Consider the following 22,135-nt stretch of genomic DNA (forward strand, 5'->3'; position numbering starts at 1 on the left):
AGAGAGAGAGAGAGAGACACAGACAGACAGACAGACAGACAGACAGACCTGTTTCTAAGAGAAGCTCTGGTACCAGGTTTCTGGGTAAATGAAAGTTGTATTGTCTTCCATCAGAGATGACTTGAAAATAAAGTGCTTTAATGCTAATACTGCAGATGTCTGCAGGAAACTCAGCACCACACTGAACACTGTAGTTAGATAGCTGTGCAAAAAAGTACATGAAGGAAAGGGCTAATGTGCAATACTTCTATTTAAGATAGAAGGAGGAAATAGAAATTGTGATAGCATGCTATTTCAAGTAATAATAGAAAGTACTTGATGTTTACATGGTGAATGGATCAATACTAATTCTGTAGTCAGTGCACATACAGTAGTTTGGATTATACAAGTGATAGATGCACTCAGTATAACTGAAATTTCCACCCTGCAACATTTATTTCTTGCTGCGTGTTAGATGGAATTTTCCACCCAACTATCTAGAAGGATTTGCATAAGAATGGTGATAGAGCAGTATTCTTTAATGATGTGCTTTTCTTTGTTAAACTTCAAAAATGTCTATGGTGCATGATGAGGTTTGGGTGAATTGCCAGGCTAATGCTTTTATATTTTCTTTAAAGAGCTTATCTTCACTGTGTTGTGGGAGTTACTTTATATTGTGGTTATAAAGGCAGTGGCAGTAAAGCCGAATTGTAGCAATCCCCAATAAATGCGTCCTCCTCCTTAAGAATTTGGTCCTGCTTAGGAGAGAATTTGGGAAGGCGCTTGGCTGCCACTGGTTCAGCTGCAATGAGTCAGTTGGATCTGTTTTGTGTTCCTATACCTGGTTCTGCTCACCGAGAAGAGAGGATGCCATTCTCTAGCTCAAATAATGACTTCTTGTTAGCCTAAATCAACACCCATTCCTGTCTAAAGGGCTTGAGATCAGCCCAACTGGTGCTCTCATTGAGCACCAGCTGAATTATTCAGATCAGAGCCTGGGAGCAAATGTGGTTTGGAAAGTGACCTTTTTGTCCTCCCCACAAGAACCTAATGTTTACAATGTGAGGAGGAAAGAGCCTGGAATCTTGGGAATTCCAGGAATGCAGCCGCCAAGCAAAAGAAGCTTTCCTTCCCTGGTTGTGCAGCTCCAGGACTCACTCTCCAAATTCTGCTCCACAGCAAGGATTTCCAAATACAAAGGTAGAAACACAAAACCTCAAAGCTGGAGCCCAGAAAGGGTTGTCCAATAGAGGCCTTCACATTAACCTCAGTTTCAATTGAACAAAGAATTTGAAAGCCAAGAATAGAAGGAAACTTAAGGTCACCTAATCCAACCCTTTGTCTAATACATGAATCTCTTTCCTGACACAGCTTCTCGGCTCAATGATCGCCAGTTGCAGCTTGAATACCTCCGAGGACAAACAGCTCACTTCCTCCAAACAGGAAGGACAGCAGATGATGTTACATGGAGGGTTTACTATGTGTCATGCCTTGTGATAAATGCTTAAGATTCATGATCATACTTAATGCTCACAATGCCCTTATGAGATTAGTGCCATTATTGCCACCAGATGGGGAAACGGAGGCTCTATATGTTGCAGAAAAGAATTTAAGAGCCTCCTCTTAACCCCAGCACCCTCCTGCCCAGCTTGTCCCATCATTGGCAGCCCTGATTATTATTTTTCCGTCCTTTGGAGACACTTGGAATATACCCTGCCCCTTTTTGACATAACAACCCTTCAAATATTTGAGGCAACCTTCCTGTCCATTTACCAGTGTCTCAATTTTCCTTTTTTTCCTATTTCATGCAAACATGTCTTAGTTTGGTGAGTTCCTCTCCACCCATTTCCACTTATCGATACTCTCCCTCAAAACCTGTGTCTTATCAGACATTCTAAAGAGACCCTATAATTGTTGATTTCTTATGTTAGGAGATAGTGTGCTTTGTTCGTAACATCTAATCATGAAAGCATCTATTCTGGGTGCAAAGGGAGGCTTTCTTAAGAGCACATGGTGAATTTTTTTCACGACCCTTTTCAGGAAGAAGGCATTCAAAAAATCCAGGGCATTAAAATAAGCCAGTGTTGAGCTTTGGTGTCATTGCTGGTGGGAAAGTCTATGCCAGAATGAAGGATGGAAGCCTTCTTGCATGGTGTTCATGGTTGCCCTGTGGGGTCCTGTGGGAGGAAGCTGCTTTTGGATCTAATTCAGCCTCTGACCTGGGTTCTATGTAGCTCACTGGCATGTCACAGTGTCCCTCTGTGTTAGCCTCCTAGCTTGTGAAAGGTGATCATGTTGTTGACAATCTGGTGTTGTATTTCTCAGAGTGAGTTCTGGTTAGAAATTGGCTGTCGTGTCACCTTGGGCAAATCACTCTACCTCTTTGTGTTTTAGCATTCTCCTCTGCAAAGTACAGCGGTAAATTAATTACACAAGGAGGCCATCAGACCCAGGTGGCCGTAATGCCATGGAGGCCTACTAAGCAAACCAAAATCTAAGCCTGTAAATGCCTCAACGTTACTAAGTCAAAATGCTAAGGACAACCAATTACAAACAGCCAATTAGGCTTTAAGCTGTAGCTAATCAATAATTTCCCTACTTTGCTTCCACATCTCTATGCTCTATGAATGCCTCCCCCTGAGTTCCTCCGAGTAGACTGCTCCAAGCCACTTCCGGTTTGGCGCTGCCTGAGGGGAATATTTAATATGCCTTTTAGTAAGTTCTGATATCAGAACTGGAGAATTGAAAGAGGTACCCCACAGCCTCCAGGAGCGACGAGGAGACGGGCGAAGGTACCTGTCGAGCGCCTTGTGCTCTCTGCTTTCTTGCGGCCTGTGGGGGAAGTCATGGGTAAGGCCTGCTCAGATCCTAGCTCTTTGGCTTTTGCATTATGAGCTTTCAGACTTTATTCGAGCATTTCTTTGTTTAGACTGGGTCTGACTTAGGTGGACTGAATTGGGGGGTCGAGCTGGGTCCGAGATAAGCTGCACCCTGGGGGCCAGTGTGAATAAAAGTTTGTGTTAAGGCACAACAACTAAAGGTAATCTTGAATTATAGTGGCTACCGTGGAGAACTTGGAGCTTAGATAAACTTATCCATTTACGACGTACCCTAGAGTAAAAGGGGTCTCAGCCAAATACTCACTATAAAGGATAGAGGTAAAATTATTTTTGTCCTCTACAGTTTCTGGTGACCAGGAGGAGGCCCAGTGGGACACCCCACTTGCTCTGAAGCCTACAAATGGCATCCTGGGAAAACTGGCAAAGCCGGCAAAGGGTGAGAATTCTTATCAAAGTCAGCTCAACTAAATCTCTCTCTGTGGTGCCTGGTTAAGAGAGGAAGGAAAGTAAAATTTCATGTTGTTACCCCTTCCCCCTTTTTTTCTTTTAAAATTCAGGTTAGCAGGCAAAAACATTGATTATTGATCCTTTCTCTCCCAGAGATGGCTTTTGCCTCTTGTTTGTCTCTTTCTTTCTTTTGGTTGTCTTTGGGAATGGCTCTCATGTTGAGAGGGTCGTATCTTTTGTACTCTCTTTGGGGATCCTTCTTGTGTCCATGGGGTTCTTCAATATTGCCAGGAATTTTTGCTGTTTGTCTAGGCTGAAACCTGACAAGGTATTTGAAAGGATTTTAAAAAGAGTATCTCTATGGTTAGAAGTTGCCCAAATTGAAAACTGATATTCAGAGCCTGATACAAAGCATTTTTGAGGCCTTCTCCCCTAAGCTAAAATGAAACTGTATCTAGAGGGAAAGAAAAACATTCTGAAGCCACTGTGGAAAGATTTACTAAAACATTCCAAAGAAACACAGCTCTAAGTCTGGGACGTAGGAATCTTTTGATTTCCATCCTAGTTGAAGATCTTCCCCCTGATATAAAGAAGCAAGAGTAGAGTAATATAGTTGGGTGGGTGGGTCAGCATCTTGATCTCATTTAGGTTGCAACCCAATTTTTTGAGGAATTAAAAACAATGGTACTTGTCTTACAAATCGAGTCTTTACAAGAACAGAAATGAGGCTCTGAAAACAATTCAGAGCCCACCTATTCTTTTTAACAATTCTAAAAACTCTCCTATTCCAACTAAAGTGGCATTCAGAGTGCCTCCCCAACCATATGAGGGTCTTTGTGATGGCCAGGTTGCATCATTGCAGACCCGCAGAGACCCCCAGCATGGCACAACTCTCTGTTAAATAAGATCAGTGCAAGTTTGGTTGCCATTGAACAAAAGAAATTGATGAGAGATGACCACAATAAAGTAATTGCAAGTTTAAGACACAGACTTACTAAATCAAGGTTATTATGTGTTAAAAAAATACTCAACACTAGTAAATTGAAAAAAAAGGAAAACTATTTTTAAAGAAGGAATTTGTATTACAGAATAGCAATTTTCTATAATCTGTGCTTTTCTTTAAATGAAAATCCCTTCTGATTCTGCAGCAAAGTTAGGACAGGGAAAGGGAGTGTAATACCTCTTTATTGGCTTAAAAGTATTTTGCCGAGTATTTACACTTAATATTTTTTAAGTTATCATTTAACGTTGTGGAAAGAGTACTGGGCTGCGTTGGGAGATCCTGGTTCTGTGTGACTGCAGGGTAACCACAGTCCCTCTCTGGGTCTCCCATTCCTCCTGTGTTGGGGCTGGTGAAGGTGATTTGTAAGGTTGTCCCCAAGTCTGGATTTCAATCGTCAAAGCAGCTCAAGGCTGGGCAAGACGAGTCAATTTAGTTAACAATACTGGAGTCCTCATTAAGCGCTGGACCTGGTGCTGGGCATGGGGATGCAAACGTGGAGCTTCAGGCCAGTGCAGATCCAGCTGCACTGGATTATACCCCCACATTGCCTCTTACTAGCTAGGGAATTGTAGAACTGTTGTTTCTCTTCCGTGCCTCATTTTCCTCATAGGATTGTCGTGCTAATAAAATAAATGAGTACATGCTAGGGGATTTCTGTAGTGCCTGGCAGAGTGTGAACATTCAAATGATATTGGCTTTTATTACAATTATTATCAGTGGAAGAGGCAGACGATCCAATAATCACAAAAATAAATATAACATTTCAAGTGTGTTACGTGCTCCGAGAGCATATATCAGGAGGATTTCTTTGGCCTTGAAAGTAGTGCTTAAGGGTAAGATCTGAAGGATGATAAGTTCACTAGTTGAAGGGGAGCGGAATAGAGTCAGGGAGAACATACGTGTAAACCTCCTATGGTGGGAAGAAGCATAGATTTCTGGGAACTTAAAGTAGGCCAGGGTGAAGGAGAACAAGAAGGAGGGAGAGAGGGAAGGTTGGAGGTGGGTATGGACCAGGCTGTGCTGGGCTCTGCCTGAGCTAAGGATTTGGAAAAACTGGTTTTGCGTGTGCCTCCTGGAGGTCAGAGTTCTCGGTTAGACCCAGTTAGGTTCTGATACCCTGAAGTGTTGTCCCACAGAGATTCCGCTTTCTACAGATTGGAACCCAGCAGAAACCAGCTTCTAAGGGACACTGGGAAACTGCATGTGATGAGTTGTGGCTCAGAAGGGTTGACATTATCTGGGCCATCATGCACTTGGGTCATGCTTTAGGGACCAAAGTCGCAAACTGTGGTCCGATCATTTTAATGTCCTCTTCAAGTTGTCTTATGAATGGGGTTGAAAGACCACACTGAATTCTTCCCTGTCTACAGGAAGACAAAGCTTCATGGGTCTTCATCTTTCGGGATCACAGTCACCATTTGAGAATCGGATGGAACCTGTGGCTTTTCTGTCTTGAGAGATGCGTTTACACACTTAATTCCAAATTTGAGTGCATTTTTAAGTTGGGTTAATGGGTCTTCCAGAAACATAATACATAATCACGGTCTCAGGTTAAATATCCTTCCTGTGCGAGGTAATGCCCAGTGTAACAGATTCTCTCTCAGTACCTCCACCCCTACCCCTCACTCCCGTCTAGCTCCTCCTTTCCTTTTCTATTGCTGTTGCCTCAGTTTTGGACCTTTATTACTTTTCCCCTAGACTATTAGAATTTCCTCTGAATCTGTCTCTCTGCATTTAGCTTATTACCCCTCCAACCAATTCTCCATATCGTCTATGGAAAGAAATTTTATTGGGGGGTGGGAGATAAAATAAATTGTAAATATTTATTTTCAGAATAAAGTAAATCAGATTTATTATAGATATTTCAAAAATACATACAAATTAAAACAAAATCCATTATCTCAGTACCCAGAGGCAATCAATGGTACATTTTTTTCTAGTATTTTTCTGTGGAAAATTTCTTTTGTATAGTTGTAACCAAACTATATCTATCTTTTACATTCAAACGCTTTACTTAACACTTATTTTTTCCTTTAGCCCAAATGCATATATGTATCAAAAATACCCAAGAGCAGAGACAATATAATAATGAACCTCCCCTGCCAAGTACTCACACCTAGCTTCAAAAGTTATCAGCTTTGTATCAGTGAACGTTTGATGTGTAACAAACAGCATCAAATTTAGAGCTTAAAACAACAACCATTGATTTAGTTCATAATTCTCTGGAGGAGTGATTCGGGCTGGGCTCACCTGTGTGGTTCTTTTTCTAGTCTTGGCTGGCCTCAGTCATGCATCTGTGTTTTGCTGCCACTTAGCTAGATGGCTCTGCTTCTGGGATTGTCTGGCTGACATGTGGGGCCATAAGAGGAACTGGGTCTGTGTATCTCTCATCATCCAGTAGCTTGTCCCTGGGCATCTTCACATCATGATGGAAGGTTTCCAGGCACAGGAAGAGGCAAGTGCCAATGCATAAGTACTTCTCAAGCGTCTGGCTGCATCTCATTTACTAATATTTAATTGCCAAAGCAAGTCATAAGGTCACTTCACACTCAAGGGGTGGAGAAATAGACTCTACCTCTTGACAAGAGAATCTGCAGCCTCATATTGTAAGGGCATGGGTATAGGCAGAAGAATTTTTGACCATTTTTATAATCTACCACAAATATGTTGGTAATATTAACATTAGTAAATTATCATTTTTTTGATGGTATTGGTAACTTGTCATGAATATAATTTAGATGGCTGAGTAATGTGTCACCCAGTGGACATCCTGAACCTTGCGTGACCATTCTACTATTGTTGGGTAGTGAGGTCGTTACCATTTTTCTGCCTTTATGAATAATGCTACAATGGATGCTTTGTGCATAAAGCTTTTTTTCTGGTTTTAGGATTATTTCCTCAGAGTAGTCACAAAAGTGATATTACTGTGTCAAACATTTTAGAGCTCTTAGTACACTTTGCCAAATTGCTTTCAAAAAGGATTGTATCAATTTACACTCCCACCAGTGTGTGTGAGAGTACCCCACAGGGATCCTTCTAAAATGCAAATCTGATTATCTCATGCCCAGTTTAAAAATGATCTCTGCTGCCTTCACAATAAAGACTAAACTTTGTAAGGCAAAACTATGTCTGCTACATGACTTTTGAATAACTATTTTAGCTTGATAAGACCTCGTATCCACGGGTCATAGAATCTAGTGAGGAAACAAGGCTGAGTAGGCTCAGAACTGAGAGAAGTTACGCTCATGCTGTCCTTGAATGCAGGTATCATTATTATAGAAGATGAAACTGAGGGTCAAAGAGTTCAGTATTTAAAGTGGAAACCTATTCATAGATTTCTATTTATGGCATTATCTATTTTAGCATCATAGAATCTTTGCAAAGGAATACACATACACAAGTTTTAAGTATATATTTAATCAATGTAAATAAATTATAACACATTTGTTTTGGTTAGAATTCTTTGGTTCTTGAAAACTAAAGATTGTGAGATTTGGAATGAGACAATCTGAGTTTGAATTCAGATTCTGTCATTTGCCGGAATTTTAACAAGAGTTAACATCTCTAAACCTCAGTTTTGTTATCTGTAAGATGTAGACAATAATGCTTATGTTTTAGGGGTTTAGCAGTGACTCAACATATACATCAAATGTCTAGCGGAACCATTCAATACTAGCTATTATTATTGTTTGAGATGAATATAGAAGTAGAAAAGAAACATAAATGTAACCAAAATGAGGCGGCTTTGATTACCTAGGACTATAAATGACTTTTAACGCCCATTACCATGGGTTGGAACCTGGTTCAGTCTACGAGCTGGAAATTTTGCCTTTTTTGAGGTTTCCTTTTCTCCTTTATTCTTGAGAATCCCCGGGTTCGTGAATCATTGGTTCTCCTTGATGCTCACTTCTGTCTCCTGCCCGAAAAGGGAGAACAGAAACCAACCAGGATATGTTCCTAGAGGTAGAGTTCCTCAACCAGTGATCTCCAGGCTGCCCTGTCTGTGCCCTGGATGCCTCTAGCACCACATGGCTAGTAGAAAAGGACAGCTGTTGATGAAAGCTGGGCTAGAACCTGTGAAGGAGTGTCTGACAAAGCTCTCTGTGGGCCCCAGGAATCCCAGGACTGCCTTATTTCATTGCAAATATGTGTTTATGATTTGCTCAAGCCAAACTGGTCTTCTGATGCTCTCTTTCTTCATTAGGGATGTTTTAGTGTGGCACTGTCTAACAGAAACATAGTGTGAGCCACATATAATTTTAAATTTTCCAGCAGACACATTTAAAAAGCATATAAAGAGATAGATGAAATTATTTCAATAATATGCATTACTTAATCCAATTTATGTAAACTATTATTTTAACATGTAACCTATGTAAAATTAGTAAAATAATTTACATGATTTTTTTCATAAGAAGTCCTTGATATCTGGTATATATTTTATGCTTACAGCACATTTCAAATTAGACTAGCCACATTTTAAGCGATCAGTAGCCACTATATAGCTTACTATATGGGACAGCACAGTTCTAGAACTAAACTACCTGGGATTCAAATGGTATAACTCTCCAGGAGTATAGGTTTGATACCCATATGCAACTATTTTTCCCGAAAACTCTGGTTTCAGCTTGGCTGGGTCTGTGAGCGGTTCAACTTACTACATGTTGTGCCTAGAATTATTCCCTTTAACTTAGCGTTGTGTCTGTTTTACCGATTCAGACTTTATTTCCCTTTCAGTGAATTTCCTTTTGGGGGTGGGGGGAGGAATGTCTTATATTTTCCTACCTTGCTGCCATCCTAATCTATCAGAAAAAAATGTTTTTAATTCTCAAACATCAATACGTAGAGGACAAGAGAATCCGAGTTTTATATTTTTTCTCCCATGATGTTTTGCTGCTCCCGTGTGGACTTACAGATGTGAACAATGTGTGAGAATCTGTAACCCACGTGCACAAGTGTGTGATGAGGAATAGATATCTCTTGACAATGGCCAGCAGTGTCTGAGCCTTAGGCAATGACCCAGCTGAAACGTTCTGTTGACATTCATGGAAATGATGCTAGATGAAGTATAAAGGAATGATATGGAGGGACAGAGAGCAAATGGTTCTGACCTGGTAGAGACTTCCTGGAGGAGGCAGGCACTGGGAAGAATTCCTAATCAGTGACAATAGCATTATCAAGGTCCTACTGTGTGCAAGGGCTTCACATGCTTTGTTTCTTAAGATAGATGTTGTTATCCCTGTTTTATAGATGAAATGGTGAAACTCAGAGAGGTTAAGTAACTTAGCTAAGGCCACAAGAAAGAACCCAAGTCTTAGGTCTCCAAAGACCTTACCTGTTCCATTGTCTTGCTGCTGGCCTTGGATAATTGCTGCCTGAGGATTGGCTCAAGGGACCAGCTGGAGCATACCTGAGGAGACTTAGCCAGAGAGGGAGAGATCTTTGTAACAAATATTTGTAATTTCTTACGAAGGATATGGTTGTAGTGCATCGATGCTCCAGTCACTCTCGCTGTGAAACAAATGGCCCCTGAAGAACATAAAACAACCCCTTATTATGCTCATGATTCTATGGGTTAGGAATCAGACAGGGCAGAGTAAAGTTGGCTTATCTGTGCTCCATGGTGTGTGATGCCTTAGTTGGAAGGCTCGAAGACAGGGGGCTGGAAAGATCTGAAGACTCATTTATTTGCAGATCTGCTGGTTGAGGTTGGCTGTCGATGAGGTACCTCAGACCTCCCCAGGTGGCCTCTCCCTGTTGTCTCTCCATGTGGACTGGTTTTGGCTATCTCACAGCGTGGTGTCTGAGTTCTAAAGGCTAGAACCAGCCAAGGGTCATATTGTTTATCGTTGCCTTGTTCCAGGTGTCATGTGTACCATGCACTTCATGAATTTTACTTAACAAAGTGGTAACAAGGTCTTGTCAGTATCAAGGGTAGGTGAAATAGACTCTGCCTCTTGATGGGAAGCTGCAAGGTTCCAGAAGGGCAAGTGAGACCAGAAACAGTGGTGTGGCCATTTTTTGAAAATGCAGTCTGCCCACGGTCATTATCAATGTTGTAGACCCACTGATGGATGAGGAAGGAAAAGTGGGTAGGTATCTGGGAATGAAATGTTTTACTGAAATGCCAAGGCCTATAATAAATGTTGAAATACGAAAGGGGAATTAAGAAAATGATGGAAAAGCAAATAAGTTCAGTGCAAATGGGAGTATTTGAAAAGGCTTTTTCCAGCCTAAGACCCATTCGCTTAGTTCACTCACTTGATTTACGCTCTTCCTTGCAGCCTTAGCTGCCTCCACTGGCCAGAGCCCTGTGTAACCTTCTAGCGCCCAGTCTCAGGCAGGGCCAGGACACCTAGCCTTGGGCCCATTCTGTTTTCTTCATGGCTTAACCCAAAGCCTCCTTTTACTAGAGATTTGAAATTTCATTAAATCAGGGCTTGAACTGAGAAATAACGACTGCCTTTATATGCACTGGCTCTTTACTGGCAAGCTATTACAGGGAAGATAAGGTTCTATAACACTGCAGGAATAAAGCCCAGAAAATTATGCGAAAAGCTCTACCATCCAGGATAAATGTTATAGGAGGCATTAACCTTCCATAAAAATCCCTTTGCTAGGCAGGAATTTAAATGACAGTCACTGTAAGAGATATTTAGCAGAAACATATTATACTGCCACCTTCTCTTAGAATAGCAAGTTCTTTGGTTATCAGCAGCTGAGCATTGTTCATCTTTTTCCTAGGAGTACTCAGTAGGATAGTAAATATGTAAATGCAGTTTTCTGGGTACACCCCCATATTGCGCCGTATACTTCCCAAAAAGTTGTATATACATGCTCTGCTTTTATTGAGACAAATTGAATAACAAATTGATATCCAAAGAAAGCTGAAACAAACCCTTATGATAGCCTCCAAATTACTTGTCTTGAGGGAAAAATAGTTTTTCTTCCTAAGGAATGAGTATGATTCTCCAGTGAAGGTGTTAGCCAGAAATAACAGTAATTACCCTCTCTTTTTACATAAATTTGGCTTTTCTAGCAAGGAAGCCAACAAAACCACAGGGCAAAGACTATATAGACAAATTTATGCATGTTCCACACACATGGTTATAAGTATTGGGGAAAATCTTAGGTGGTAGTATAAAAATAATAATTCTGCTTTAAATACTCAATCTCTCTGTCTCAACATTAAAAGCATTTGTGACAGGATGAGAAGCAGGCCCCTTTCCTACTTTCTTAGAGTTGCAGCTGAAGCCCCAGACAACTGCTGCCTCCTGCTTTCTAGTTCGATGTGGGAAAAATGCCGAATTTCCCAATGAGCTAAGTAGATGCAATTCGTAATACCTACGCTCTTGAGTTCCACTATGTCCTCCCAAGTGGTTCCTCCCCAGGAACCCACAAACAGGGCTTTTTTTCCCCCTGTTGACTGAGCAGCTTTGAAAATATTGTTTGGAGGACCCAGGATTGAAACTTATCGTAACAGGTGGTTGAGAAAGCCACAGTTGCCCCCCAGTTCATTTAATCAAGTTGGCATACTTATGAGGCAATAACTTTAAGAATTTTAAGACTTTCTCTAGACTAAATCACAATAAGACCAAACTGAGATTAATATTGTCAGTCGGAAACAACTACAAAGAAATGAAAGGAAAATAGGTCTTCTAAAAGGCTTTATAGCTTTCCTAATGATAAAATAATGATGCACCCTACTAATTTGTATTAGAAAATACTTATTTGCATAATGAAAAGCTTTAAAGTGGACTGTTTAAAACAAATTTTCAGAGGACTGTATCTGATCCCAAATGAGGTTTGTTATTTTAGGAACAGTGAAACTAACATGTATCAAGGGCCAATCTGTGCCAGGCACTGTACTCTTTAAATCTCTTTGATCACTGGATAATGGAGGTACTATTATCCCATTTTTACACATAAGAAAACCAAGGCCTAGAGAGGTCGACCAACTTACTTAGACTTTGATTACCAGGGCTAAACCAGAGCTTGTTAATCATCACCTCAGGATGATTCTAGGTCTCTGCTTTTCGAGAAGGCCCTGCTAGGGCTGAGGAGGGTAGACAGCAGTGGCAGAGCCGGGGCCTGCGTTCTGATGCTGTTTGGCTAATAATTTCTTGGCTCTACAGGCCAGAGCCTTTTGTCGATTCTCTTCAGTCTTTTTCCTCTGCTCCTCTCTAAGAGGTGAGGACGTTTTAATAGGGAAACGCTTGTGCGGGAATGTCAATCTTTAATCAGAAACGTGGCAAAAATATGATGTGACACTTGCTAACATAGTCTCTTTCCAATCTGTGATGCCTAGAACACGAGCCAAGCACGTGTCCAGAGGCCTCCAGAGCTGGATCCTGCTTCCCACTGGTCGGTGAGAGGCAGGCATTCCAGTGCTGCTGGTTCACCTGCCTTACTGCAGTGATTGGGCCCTAAACGGGCAGGGTGCTTGCTTCGTTCTAGGACTTTAGAATTTCTCTAAATTCTAATATGGCCAGCCAGTTTCGTAAGTGACAAATCTAGGTAAAATATCTGATTCTTCCTTCCAGTTAAATAGAATCCATTGACAAATAGTCTCAGTTCTATTCCTAAACTGATCACAAATCCATGTCTTTCTTTCTGCTGTCACTAATATCCCTGGAGCCCAGGGCACCATGGTCTCTAGCCTGATCCCTTCTGTGGTTTCTAGGTGTGTTCCTTGCTTCTGTGCTTGCCCACCTGTCATCATCATACAGAGCAACCAGAACCATCTTCTAAGAAATTAAGATAATATGTATCTCTCCTCTGCTTGGAACTCTCTGCAGATTTCCTATTATACCTAAAACAAATTTTGAATTTCTTACCTTGGCTTATAAGGCCTGGCACCATCTGACCCTGGGCTTCCCCTCTCATCTCATGTCCTACACTCTCTGCTTTGCTCTCTAAGCTCCACTTCCCCTATAGACTTTTGATTATTTCTAGAAAAGTGGAAGCTCTCTCCTGATTCTTGCACTTTTTCTCTCCTTAGAATATTTTTCTCCTGGCTCTTCATATGGCTGGAGACTTGCCCTTCAGGTCTTGGTTTAGAGGCCAGGTACTCTGTGAGAACTTCTTGCCCCACCTTATCTAAAGAAGCCCCCTCCACTGTGTTATTTGCCATCGCAGTGCCTTGCTTGCTTCCTTCATGGTGCTTGTCACAAACTGTAGTTATTTGGTGTTTGTTTACTTGTTTGTCCATCCCAGGCCCTCACCCTGCTCAGAGTGTGCAAGTCATACATGAGCAGGAACCCTATCTATCCACATTCTTTGCTGTCACCTCATTACCCAGCACATGGTAAGCACTCAACAAACCTTTGATTCAAAAATGAATCCATATATGATGTTCCTTCTGTTCTTAAAACCCAGCCCAAATCACAAAGTCTATTTAGTAATCCATCATCTTTTCAGTGTCATATTGGGCAAAAATTTTGGAGTTGGCTTTAGGAACGCTGGTTTGGACTCCTATCTCAGCCATTAATTTGCTGTATATTCCCTCTGATTGTTTCCTGTTTCCCTACTACTGTCCCCCTGAAGTAATCTTAATAGAAACAACTTGGTTTTAACTAAGTCATTATGTTGAGATACAGCTGCAATTTACTGAGATGAACCCAGTATTTCCCCTCTGTTTGGAGATTCTTGGGTGCTGTTAAAGGAGTGTGTCAGGTAACAATGTCTGGGGACAGGGATCCCTCCAGACAGCGCTGTGCAAGAGAGGCAGATGGGTTTTGTTGCTGGCAGCCACTGTGATGATGGGAGAAACCCATTAGCCTTTTGTAACACCTCAGCCCGGCTGAGCAAGCACAGAGAAAGCAGCCCTTAATAGTACACAGTGTCTATGGCTCCTTATCCTCATCACCCCAGGAGCAGAGTTCCTCACCTGGAATCCTCACCTGCAAAGGTGACTGGAGGCCTGAGAAAGCAAGTTCCTGTGTGTGAGCTGGTCTGGACAGGGCGGCAGGGCCTAGTTGCCTGCCGGTCCTGTGCCTCCTGCCCGTCCTGTGCCTCCTGCCCGTGAGAACCTGCTTCCTCCTGCAGTGTTTATCTGGGGATGAGAGAAGAGAGCAAAGCAGGTGCTATTTGCTGTGCTAAGTGCTCCACATCGATTGCTTCACCAAAGACTGTGAGGCAGGTACATTTTTCAAACTATCTCCATTTTCCAGATGGGGAAGCTGGGGTATATAGAGAAATTAAGTGACTTGCTGGAAGTCCCAGTGTTAGGAAGTGGCAAAGTGCTAGAGTGCTCATTTTTTTGACAGTTACTCATCTCACATGTCAGTTTCTGGTGTCACAGGGAATCCTGAACTCCACAGATGAGCCATTCTCAGGGACTATTTGAAAACCCAATGTGGAGGATTGAGTGTGCTGGGGTTAGTTTTGGCAAACAAATTTCTGGTAACCAAGCTCTGTAACTTAAAAAATGAAATTAGGCAAATTGCATGTGATGTCAACATAGAACAAATAAACGACTATGGGGAAGAATCCTCTGTTTAATAGGAAAAATAAATAAAAACATTGGGTTTTAAAAAATTATATTTTTCTTCACATTTTTATTGGCATCATGGCTTTTGGGTGTTTCAAGAAAGCTAACATTTTCCCAAGCCAGCAAATCGACCTTCTAGAAGGTTATCTGAGGCCTGAGAAAGGAGATATTCAGCACTGTTTGTGGAATGGCAATGTTGGGCCAGGCCCTGTTGGTCACTGGAAATAAAAAGATGAAGAAGATACAGCCCCAGCCCTTGTAGAGGTCAGGCTGAGGCCGGAGGTTAAAGTCAGACAAGTTAATGGACACTTTAATACACCATGATTCAAGCTACAATGGAACTGGGAACAGAAACCTGTAGGAACAGGAGAGGGAGAGTCTCCTAGAGGAGGTGAATTTGGAGATGACGTTTGAAGAATAAGCCAGCAAAAGTTGGAGAGACTCATCTGAGCCACACTACAGAACCATAGGACATGCCGAGTATCTGAGGCAGTAGGGCAAGAGGCTGGAGAGATCGATTATAACCTGACTATGGAGGGCCTTACGCATTAGACCTTGGAGCTCAGAAGTTATCCTGTGCTGACTGTTTTAGAAAGACCCCTCTGGGGAGCCATGTGAGCATGTACTGGAAGAACAAACTAGAGGAAAGTTGTTCTAATAGTCCAGGTGAGACTGAAGCAGCTTTGAACTAGGGCAGTAGCAGTGTAGGAAAGGCGAGGAGAACAGACTCAACAATGTAAGGAATTCTGTTTGCAGAATCTTTATGTTAAGATAACATAATGAAAGGACCTGGCACAGAGTAGACACTAACTGTGTGAATGGAAGTGGAATATACAGACAGATTGTATTACACACATAGTTAGAAATTTACATATAGATGCACACTCACATATACCAGCTATATAATTTTTATGATAAACACATATACCTGGAAATTTTAAGTTAAAATATTTACTTTCATTACAGAAAGTGAATGCAAATTATGGCAATTTTGAAGCATCTAATGCTCTGTATGTTAAGATGACAAGTTGTTCTTTACAAATATTTTTATTTAGTTACAAAGTTTTCTTGATTTCTACTTGATTGCTTATTATTTTTTTGTACTATTACAGATTTTGTATTTGATTTTAGAGTGGAATTTGCTATTCCATATCATTAGATAAATTCTCAGGGATATAATTTATTTCACTCCTCAGAGAACAGAAGGAATTTGTAGTTTTGAAGCACGTGCCTGTCTTCCAGGGAGAAACACAAAACACCTATTGAATTGTTTTTCTACTAATAAAGACAGATTTCTTTTTTGGGGTATGCTCACAGTGACAATGGGTTGCACTTTAAGGCTATGACTACTTACCCTTCAGAGCTAGAGAGCCCATGGCTGCCTACTCACCCAATCTAAATTGGATCTCCACCTCAGTTCCCCTCATGACACCCTCTTCTCATCCTTCACAGTATTTTTCACAATTGTGAATTATATATTTGTGGTAGATTAAATATGGCTACAGATTCTTTTCTTACTTCTTCCAGGAAGAATTGGGATTCGTGTGCCCTCCCATTGAATCTGGGTAGGCTCTGTGACTGCTGGGCCAATAGAATGTGGCAGAAATTGTGATATGAGGGTTTCCAGGCTCAGACCTTAATAAACTGGTGGCTTCTGCTTCCTGTCTTCTGGAGTACTTTCTGGGTGCCCCGAGCCACTAAGCAAGAAACCTGATTACTCCGACGCTGCCATGTCAGAGTCCCTGAGAGGCACTTGGTCAACTGTCGTAGCTGAGCCCAGTCTTCCAGCTGCCCCTGCCAAGGCATATAACATGTTACTGCACTGCTTTAGACCTTCCAGGTTATATCATATTTGCCCGTTGAATGCTGTCATGTAATCTCCACCAACACCACGTGGAATAGAACTGCTTAGCTAAATTCTGCCTGAATTCCTGACCCTCAGTATTATGAGGAATAATGCAGTGCTTGATGTCTTAAGCCATTACAGTTTGGAGTAGTTTGTTTTGCAGTAACAGACAACTGGATCAGTGCTTGTTAATGTTTACTTATTAATATCTATTTTTTCCTTTAGATTGTAAACATCATAAAGACAACAGGGACCATGCCTGGCCTGTTCACACTGTGTACTCAAACATTTAGCCCAGGAAGAGGACACAGTAGGAACTTAATAAATATTTATTTAAAGAATGAATGAAAGTTCCCTGACTGAAGTTGAACAGAGGACAGAATTAGCTAAAAACATAGGCATGGATACCCTACTCAGACTCTTGAATTATTTGTGTACTCCCTTCTTTAGCCTTTGGCTTTACTTCAACATGCATCTGCATCCTGATATTAAAACTCTTCTTGCTTGCATGCCATGCATTTTGAGGCTAAGGATACTATTTATCTTAAGTTAGGGATATATATATTTTTTTCTAGAACCCATCACATGCCCACTTTTTTCATAGAGGTGATAGCAAAAGCATGAGCATCATCTGGGTCTGAAATGACTTAAGGAGCAGTATCCATCCATCCATCCGTCCATCCGTCCATCCGTCCATCCATCCATCCATCCATCCATCCATCCATCCATCCATCCATCCATCCATCCATCCATCTATCCATTGTATGCATCTAGCATAAATTGGCTCTGATGCAAAACTTGAAAAATAATCCATGAGTTTATAGCATTTGATACCTTACATAGAGAAACAGATATGTTTGTCATTGGAAGGATGGCTTCTTTGACTTGCTTTGATAACCAGGGTTCTGATTTCTTAGTGTCTATACATCACAACTATTAGTAAGGATTTTGTTAAAAAGTAGAATGCTGACACTGGATGCTTTGTCTTTTCAATACACAATTTTATATCTGTGGCAGCAATTCTAATTGTATTTTAATAATTATTGTGATTTCACCTTCTACACCACAGCATATCGTAAACATTTGGTGATTCTTAAAGCATCTTTATTAACTTCTCTGAGAATCTTTTCCGTCACTGTCTCTTGCACGGGGCCAAGATGATGTGACTGCTGAGGTGGTTTTAATAATAATATTTTGTTTTCTTCATAGCAGTTTTTTCCAGTGAATGAAAAATGCTGTCAGGACATTTTAGCAGGCTTTGTTTTAAATGGGCTGTCCTATCTGAATGTGCATCATTAATACTACTCTTTGGCTGGGAGGTGGGTGTGTACCAAAGAAATGGGATGATGGACTGGATGCTTACTTTCTCACATTTGGGCCATTTTTCATTAGGTAGAGCAGACACCTAAGAGCCCTCTTGTTTCATCTATATATACATCTCTATATATTTATTTTTCCTGATGGGGATTTTAAAGAATTTAATGGTGCTATATTCAGAGGTAATGCAAAAAGTAGTACCTAATAATAATTTATTAATGTGATTAGTACTATGGAAGACTCAGGGAGCAATTCCATTTAGGGGGTCCATGGGGTATAGGTGTGTAAGTGGGTAAGGGAATGGGTGCTCCTGTTGTTAGTGATCATGTTAAAAGCTATGTTGTACCAAGGGAGTCTTAAAGTTTCTTCATGATTGCAAGTAATTAAGAAAAGTTGGTTACAGATGACAACACAACTCAGACAATCTTAAAAGCTAAAATTTATTGACATACATAATTGAAAAGTCTAGGTCTTCAGACATGGTTGAATTCAGGTTCTCAAATAATGTTACTCTGTTGGAGTTATTCTAAAGAAGGCTTTTTAGAACTAGTGGCAAGGGTGGCCTTGAGCAGTTCAAGGCTTTTGTAGTAGTCCTTACAATGTATAATCTCAGAGAACACAGGGTAGATTCTTTTCTAAAAGCTCTAGCAAAAATCCTGGGGCTGATTCTCCTTGGCCTTTTTTAGGTCATACAGTCATCCTTGAACCCAATAACCATGGCCAGAAAAGGTTGTGTTCTACTTATCCAGGGTTGGGCCATGTGCTTATCCCTGGAACTGGGAAACAGTGTCAACCCCAGGAAAGTCACACTGACTGGAAATGGTGGCCAGGTGGCTTCTCAGAGGTCAGCCTCAAGACATACTCCATAACAGTTGTTTTTTAGTTTTCTGGGATCCCAGGAGTAAAGAGTGAGATGCTTCTTGAATTGAGATTCAGGTGGGAGACCTGAATCTAGAAGCATTCTATCATTCACTCACTAAATGATCGTGGGCTAGTCACTTTCTCTCATGGAGTCTCAAATTCCTTGTCTGTAAGATGAGGAGTTTGGACCAGGTGATTCTGATGATCCCATCCAGCTCAGAGATTCTACAGTTTTCTTTACCTTAGCCAGAAAGGTTATTGTAAACATCTAGAGAGAAGTATGGTAAGGTGCTACACGAACACAGGGGGTTTCTGATTCTGATGTCGATGGTGACGTTGATGGCAGTCCTGCACTCTATTAGAAACAGCCCCAGTCTGCTGTTCTCAGGGACACTGCTTCATAATTCTTCTCCTTGTTCACCCCTTCCCCCCTCCCCAAGCTCAGCAGTGATGAGAGAGACTCTGGCTGTTGTCAGATCACTGGGATAAATGGGAAGCTTGGCCCATTGCCTGAAAATGAGCTTGGCTTAAAAGTTCCTTGCCCAAGAAATGGAAAGAAAAAACCTGCTGGGGTAACTAGGGAAAGAGAAGAGTGAGTGACCTCTTTAGAAAGAACTGCAGCCCTGGAAATCTGACTAATGGCTGGAGAGGTACGTGATGATAACTCACAGTGGCCACTTGGATTTAATTATAGCAACATTTGCAGACAATAAGTGGGTCTTGAGTGAAGTTGGTCTGATGATATGGCTGTGACAAAAGCTAATCCGGATTTCTGGCCAAAAGGATGGATAAGAAATGACTTGGGAATGTTTCCTCTAGGATACACATATACACATATACACATATACACACATACACACATACACACATGAGTGTGCATATATATGTTCTGAACAGTGGAAGGAGAAGTGGACTTGGAGTTTGGAAACCTAGGTTACTTCTGGAGTTTCCCATTGAGCCTCATTTCCATCATTTACAAAACAAGATGCTTTGTTCTTGAAAATTAGTAATTTTGAGACTAGAAGTTTGCTAAGGTACATTTTTTTCATTCTGTGCTTTTTTTTTTTTTAAGTTCTGTGTCTTACATATGATAGAAAAAAGAGAAAACTCCTGACTTTTGGGTACTCAATAGAAAGGACTCATTAGAGTCATAGAAAATTCAAGAATTTTCAATAATAAGCTGTCAGTAGGATTCTAGCAGAAAAAAAATATGGTCTGAACAGCAGTTAAACATTTTCCCAGCTGTCTGCTGTTTATTAAGTGTCTACTATATGGCAGCACTGTGCTTTGTGCTTTACATATAATACAACACTGTGGAGTAGGTTTTACTAAACCTGTTTAAAGGTTAAGATATTGAAAGTCAGACAGGTTAAGTAACTTGCTCAAAAAAAAAAAAAAAAAAGAATGTGCCTTAATAAACCTCTAGTTTCAAGACTGCAGAAAACAAAGCTCCTCATTTGGAAAGTGATAAAAATTAGGTCCAGTAAATAAGTGGAAATCCAGGTTTTCTAACTCTGAGCCCAGTAAGAAACCTTATAAGGGAACCAAGATTTAGGTCCGAGTCCAACGGTTGTTTTCTTAGGGCCACATTATGCCTTTGTTCTGTTTCTGCCTCCTGCCTCTCAAATCTGAGTCTTGTTAAATGCAGGGAGCTTTAGAGTTTCTGGTCCTAGGAACCATCCTTTAGCAGTAGGTTTCTGCTTGATATCTGTGGTGTCTGAAATCTAAGCTGTGTGAATTGTGAAGGGAGGGCTTGTCGTACACAGAAGTATGGAAGGGTCTGGGAATTGGGAACCTCAGAGGGCGCTGGAGGTTGTGTTTAGCCCCTTGCATTCAGCTAGCACTGGAAGTATATTGGTTGATGATAGTGATTGCTTTTCACCTCATTCAAGTACACTACATTTTACATGAGAATAAGTTGCTTTGATTTGCTCCTACCCGTGTTGGAGTCATGGATTCCAAGAGGATGGTCCTAAAAAGATTCCAATTATATTTCTTATCTATGTAGTATTCAGAGCTCTCAAATGATTATTTTCCTTTGGCTGAATTATTATTTTCCAGGCTCATGAATGTCCTCAGCCACTGTGTCAGTTGACTTGCTGCTTATTAACTTTCCCCAAATATAGTGATTTAAAACAACAAACATGTTTAGATTATGATTCTGTGGATCAGCAGCCAGGGCGAGGCTGAGCTGAGTGATTCCTTTGTTCTTGGATGGCCTCAGTCTAGCATCAACTTCCAGTTTGCTAGGTAGCTCTGCTTTTGGGGGGTTGGCTGGCTGTTGGCTGGGGAGATGGGGGCAGCTGGGTCACATGTCTTCCATCACCCAGCAGGATAACCTGGACTTGTTCACTCAAAGGCTTAATGGGGTTCCAAGAGAGGGGAACGTCTTAAGTTCTCTTGAGTCTCAGAAGTTTCATAAAATTATTTCTGCTGCATTCTATATACTCAAACAAGTCACAAGATCCAAGATTCAAGGGGCAGTGAAACAGATTCCACCTTTTGGTGAGATTTGTAGCAGTCGCATTGCAAAGGAGCATTCACGTAGGGAAGAAAACCACTGTGTCAGTTTTTGTGAATGGACTACCACAGCCTTTCCTCAATTGGCATTGAGAAGCTGAATGATGACCACATAGATTGTCACAGTTGCTATGGAATTATTGCACCCTGCAATAAGAAAACAGGGCATTCTCTTCAGCGAATAAATGGAGCTTCGATTGCAGATTTTTGTCCTTTCTCATTTCAGAAGAAATTAGGGGTGGCTTTTAGAGTTACAGGTAGCCAGGCGAAAGAGAAAATTGAAGATACAGGGAAAATCACAGTAGAAAAAGATGAAGCCAGGAGCATAATTAGTATAAGAATGTATGCTCAGAGGTCCTGTACAGTTGCTCGAGGTTACATGTTTGGATCTGGGCTTCTGGTAAATGAAGTACAGAGAATGTGATCAGTTGTGTGAGTCATTGTGTCCATAAGAAAGAAGGAAGCTGGAGTCTGATGCTGGGTATAGCTTTGTGCCTTATGGAAAGACTAGTGGGAGTGAAATAGACTAAGCAAAATTTGAAGAGGCCGAGTAAGGGTAAACCAAGTCAATACCTGTTTATTGAGTATATTTGATGATAACTAAAGCTAACAGTCACATTTTACAGGTTACAAGTGTTAGTCATGAAGTACTCGTGCATTATCATCTATTTGTTGCCACTAACAATGGTGTGAGATAAGTAGGGGAGATATGATAACATGACTTATTTGACTGACAGGGAAACTCAGGTCAGGTGACTTGTTCAAGGTCATCTAGTAATAAGGCATGTCTTCTGACTTCCATGTCAGTGTGCTGTGTGGGAAATATTGGG

General features: G+C 41.1%; 1 long non-coding RNA gene across 1 annotated transcript in view; it reads left to right on the forward strand.

Moving 5' to 3' along the window:
- Window positions 1-22,135, forward strand: part of LOC120608711 (uncharacterized) — a 472,227-nt gene that overhangs the window by 2,746 nt on the left and 447,346 nt on the right. Inside the window, exons 2-3 of the long non-coding RNA XR_005654481.1 lie at window positions 1,351-2,771; window positions 3,163-3,255. This is a non-coding gene — a long non-coding RNA (uncharacterized LOC120608711). The remainder of the gene's footprint in view (window positions 1-1,350; window positions 2,772-3,162; window positions 3,256-22,135) is intronic.

This window comes from Pteropus medius, unplaced genomic scaffold (assembly GCF_902729225.1).
Source record: "Pteropus medius unplaced genomic scaffold, Ma_sr-lr_union100, whole genome shotgun sequence".
Classification (NCBI taxonomy): Eukaryota; Metazoa; Chordata; class Mammalia; order Chiroptera; family Pteropodidae; genus Pteropus; species Pteropus medius.